Here is a 5,521-nt window from a genome sequence, read left to right as displayed (position 1 = left end):
AGTATAGCGAATAGCTGCAAATTTTAGAGAAATACTTCACCAAACCGTGAACAATACTCCAAAATCATAAGCGTATCCAAGAACGTCTTGCCGGAAGCACGACAGAGGAAAAAGTGAGGTGGCGTCAACAACAAGTACTGTAGTACCTGGCCACAGGTGGCGCTTGTGAGTACACCCCCTTCTAGTATAGTGATAGCTGGCGTATCCCTCCCGTAGAATTCTGTCGGGCAACGGAGTTGACAGCTACATGATTATCGGGTAAGTTTAATATTGAAAAATATATATTGCAAATTGTGCTTAAAAAACAAACACCTGGGGGTTAAGGGTTGGAAAGTTCCAAAGAGCGTTGGGGGTAAAAGGGTTAACATTATTTCACCGTTCCTCTGTTCTGGCAAGCGGATGTGATGCACAAGCCTGCCGCATGGGCTAGAATTTTGCCGTTATTTTAATTATCTAATTAATCCTCTAATTCAACTGGGTTTTGCTCGGCCAGAAGGATATGGTTTTTGGAGTCTGGTCTGGGATAAATTCACAATGTTTGAAGGTGTATCTACACCTAAATCGGGTCCATGGCCCAAGATCAGGTCCGAGGGCAGGCCCAGCTTTTAAGTGGTCCCCATAACCACTCTCACATTACCTATCTTAGGAATCCAGATATTTCTCTTTACTTACTAATGGGTTAAACTACCTGAAATAACCCACCAGATGCCAAAACTGTTTCACATACAAACCTACAATTAAAACATTAGCCTACATAATAAATGTAAATTGTTCCTTACCGAAGAAGTCTAGGAGGTCGAAGACTGAGGTATTTCAGTAGCTATGGGGGCCAATTAATGAGTCCACTTTCTTCTATTAGCTGAACATATAATGTAGCTTTTTTCGGCATAAATTGTGGAGCTGTTCGCACCTCCTCTTCTGTTGAAATATATTTGTATAACTATAACAGTCAAATGTAAAAAAATATTTGGTATAAAAAGTGATGTTAAAAATACTTTTATCTGGTCAATGAACATATATTACTGTAGGTAAAACATAACTTTTTTACTCCCCTACAGAATATATCTCCATATCTGATCATATCCTCTCAAAGTTTTGGGCATTTCCACCTGTATCAGAATCTACAAAGAGTTCTGAGTGTTTAACAGAGGTGCCTATATACATTATTGGCTTTTCTTGGGACCAAAACTATTATTATTCCTCAAGTAATCCCCAACTGGAAAAGGGGGTTTATAATGAAAAACTATATACTGAACATATTTTTTATTATGAAAAACTGAGTAAAAATGTTATTTTCATTAGTAAAATAAATTTTTGAATATACTTACCCGATAATCATGTAGCTGTCAACTCCGTTGCCCGACAGAATTCTACGGGAGGGATACGCCAGCTATCACTATACTAGAAGGGGGTGTACTCACCAGCGCCACCTGTGGCCAGGTACTGCAGTACTTCTTGTTGACACCACCTCACTTTTTCCTCGGTCCACTGGTTCTCTATGGGGAGGAAGGGCGGGTCAATTAAATCATGATTATCGGGTAAGTATATTCAAAAATTTATTTTACTAATGAAAATAACATTTTTCAATATTAAACTTACCCGATAATCATGTAGCTGATTCACACCCAGGGGGGTGGGTGAAAACCAGTGTACATGACTAAAGGATAGCTAAGTATCCCGTATTTCATATAATCAGTTATTTCAGAATAACAATGAAATAATAAGTACCTGGTAAGGAAGTCGACTTGAACCGTTACTCTGCCTTTATTAAGTTCGTCTTCCTTACTGAGCGCAGCGTTCCTCTTAGGAGGCTGAATCAACTCTAAGGTGCTAAAGTATATAGGGCTGCAACCCCTACTAAAGGACCTCTACACAACCTCTAACCCAGGCGCTTCTCAAGAATGAATTGACCACCCGCCAAATCAAAAGGATGCGGAAGGCTTCTTAGCCTACCGTAACAACCATAAAAACAACAATAAAAGCATTCAAGAGAAACGTTAAAAAAGGTTATGGGATTAAGGGAAAGTAGTGGCTGAGCCCTCACCTACTACTGCACTCGCTGTTACGAATGGTCCCAGGGTGTAGCAGTTCTCGTAAAGAGACTGGACATCTTTAAGATAAAATGATGCAAACACTGACTTGCTCCTCCAATAAGTTGCATCCATTATGCTCTGCAGAGAACGGTTCTTATTAAAGGCCATCGAAGTGGCTACGGCTCTCACTTCGTGGGTCCTTACCTTCAGCAAAGCAAGGTCTTCCTCCTTCATATGAGAATGGGCTTCTCTAATCAGAAGCCTTATATAATACGAAAGTCCGTTTTTGGACATGGGCATCGAAGGTTTCTTGATTGCACACCATAAGGCTTCTGACTGTCCTCGTATAGGTTTTGACCTATTAAGATAATATTTCAGAGCTCTGACAGGGCAAAGAACTCTTTCTAGCTCGTTACCTACCATGTTGGAAAGGCTAGGAATTTCAAACGATCTAGGCCAAGGACGTGAAGGAAGTTCATTCTTAGCTAAAAATCCGAGCTGTAAAGAACATGTTGCAGATTCGGATGTGAACCCAATGTTCTTGCTGAAGGCATGAACCTCACTGACTCTTTTAGCTGTTGCAAGGCAGACGAGGAAAAGAGTCTTGAGGGTAAGGTCCTTGAAGGAAGCTGACTGGAGAGGTTCGAACCTAGGCGACATAAGGAACCTTAAGACTACGTCTAGATTCCAGCCTGGAGTGGGTAAACGACGTTCTTTAGCAGTCTCAAAAGACTTAAGGATGTCTTGAAGGTCCTTGTTGGAAGAAAGGTCCAAACCTCTGTGGCGGAGAACTGAAGCCAACATACTCCTGTACCCTTTAATCGTAGGAGCCGAAAGGGATCTCTCATTCCTTAGATGTAATAGGAAGTCAGCTATTTGGGTTACAGAGGTATTGGTGGATGAAACTGCATTGGCTCTACACCAGCTCCGGAAGACTTCCCACTTGGATTGGTAGACTCTACGAGTGGATACCCTCCTTGCTCTGGCAATCGCACTGGCTGCCTCCTTCGAAAAGCCTCTAGCTCTAGCGAATCTTTCGACAGTCTGAAGGCAGTCAGCCGAAGAGCGTGGAGGTTTGGGTGCAACTTGTCTACGTGAGGTTGACGTAGAAGGTCCACTCTTAGAGGAAGAGTCCTGGGGATGTCGACCAGCCATTGTAGTACCTCTGTGAACCATTCTCTTGCAGGCCAAAGGGGAGCAACCAGCGTCAGCCGTGTCCCTTCGTGCGAGATGAACTTTTGAATGACTCTGTTGATGATCTTGAACGGTGGGAATGCGTAAAGGTCGAGATGGGACCAATTCAGCAGAAAAGCATCCACATGAACTGCTGCTGGGTCTGGAACTGGGGAACAGTACAAAGGAAGTCTCTTGGTCATGGAGGTGGCAAACAGATCTATTGTAGGCTGACCCCACAAGGTCCAAATTCTGTTGCACACGCTCTTGTGAAGGGTCCATTCCGTGGGGATGACCTGATCTTTTCTGCTTAGGCGATCTGCTGAGACGTTCATGTTGCCCTGAATGAACCTCGTTACTAGGGTGAGGTTTAGACTTCTTGACCAAATGAGGAGGTCCCTTGCGATCTCGTACAGGTTCCTCGAATGGGTCCCTCCCTGCTTGGAGATGTAAGCTAAGGCTGTGGTGTTGTCGGAGTTCACCTCCACCACCTTGCCTAGCAGGAGGGACTTGAAGTTCAATAGGGCCAAATGAACTGCCAGGAGCTCCTTGCAGTTGATGTGGAGCGTTACCTGTTCCTTGTTCCACGTTCCCGAGCATTCCTGTCCGTTCAAGGTCGCGCCCCAGCCCGAGTCTGATGCATCCGAGAAGAGATGAAGATTGGGGGTCTGAATCGCTAACGATAGGCCCTCTTTGAGAAGGAGGTTGGTCTTCCACCACAAGAGAGTGGTCTTCATCTCTTTGGTGACCGGGATAGAGACTGCTTCGAGTGTCAAATCCTTGTCCCAATGAGCTGCTAGATGGAATTGAAGAGGGCGGAGGTGGAGTCTCCCTAACTCGACGAACAGGGCTAACGATGACAGGGTCCCTGTGAGACTCATCCACTGTCTCACCGAGCAACTGCTCCTCTTCAGCATGCTCAGGATGCAATCTAGGGCTTGGCTTATCCTTGGGGCCGATGGAAAAGCCCGAAAATCCTGACTCCGAATCTCCATTCCCAGGTAAACAATGGATTGGGAGGGAATGAGCTGGGACTTTTCGAAGTTGACTAACAGACCCAGTTCCTTGATCAAGTCCAAAGTCCAGTTGAGACTCTCCAGACAGCGACGACTCGTGGAGGCTCTCAACAGCCAGTCGTCTAAGTAAAGGGAGGCTCTGATGTCGGATAAGTGGAGGAATTTTGCAATATTCCTCATCAGAAGCGTAAACACCATAGGAGCTGTGCTTAGGCCAAAACACAGGGCTTGGAATTGGTACACAACCTTTCCAAAAACGAATCTCAGGAAAGGTTGGGAGTCTGGATGAATAGGAACGTGAAAGTATGCGTCTTTCAGATCCAACGAGACCATCCAGTCCTCCTGCCTGACCGCTGCTAGGACCGACTTCGTCGTCTCCATAGTGAACGTCTGCTTGGTGACATAAGCATTGAGCGCGCTGACGTCCAGCACCGGTCTCCAACCTCCTGTCTTCTTGGCCACCAGAAAGAGACGGTTGTAGAAGCCCGGGGATTGATGGTCCCGGACTATAACCACTGCCTTCTTCTGTAACAGGAGCGACACCTCCTGATGCAACGCTAGCCTCTTGTCCTTTTCCTTGTAGTTGGGAGAGAGGTTGATGGGAGAAGTGGTCAGAGGGGGTTTGCGGCAGAATGGTATCCTGTAACCCTCCCTCAGCCACCTGACAGACTGGGCGTCTGCACCTCTCTTTTCCCAAGCTTGCCAGAAGATCTTGAGTCTGGCTCCTACTGCTGTCTGGAGAGGAGGAGAGTCAGTGTTTGCCTTGAGAAGTCTTGGAACCTTTCCTAGACTTGCTCCTGGAAGAGTCTGGACGGGAGCTTCCTCGGCTGGGGGCTCTACCACGAAAGGGCGGAATAAACCTCGTAGCAGGCGTATCAGCAACTGGGGTGCGGTAAGTCCTGGGGACTGAGGGAGCAACCTTAGTCTTACGAGCTGAAGAGGCCACAAGATCATGAGTGTCTTTCTGAATCATTGCCGCAGACAAGTCCTTGATAAGATCTTCGGGAAACAAGAACTTAGAAAGCGGAGCGAAAAGGAGTTGAGACCTTTGACAAGGTGTGATGCTGGAAGAAAGGAATGTACAAAGTTGCTCCCTTTTCTTAAGAACTCCTGACACAAAAATTGAAGCAAGCTCGCCAAATCCATCCCTAATAGCTTTATCCATGCAGGACATTAAAAGTATGGCCGAGTCTTTGTCCGCAGGGGAGGTCTTCTTGCTAAGGGCCCCCAGGCACCAGTCTAGAAAATTGAACATCTCAAAGGCACGAAATACACCCTTTAGTAAGTGGTCTAGATCGG

This window comes from Palaemon carinicauda, chromosome 32 (assembly GCF_036898095.1).
Source record: "Palaemon carinicauda isolate YSFRI2023 chromosome 32, ASM3689809v2, whole genome shotgun sequence".
Taxonomy (NCBI): Eukaryota; Metazoa; Arthropoda; class Malacostraca; order Decapoda; family Palaemonidae; genus Palaemon; species Palaemon carinicauda.
The sequence above is the reverse complement of the archived record's forward strand: the minus strand, read 5'-3'. Positions refer to the sequence as shown.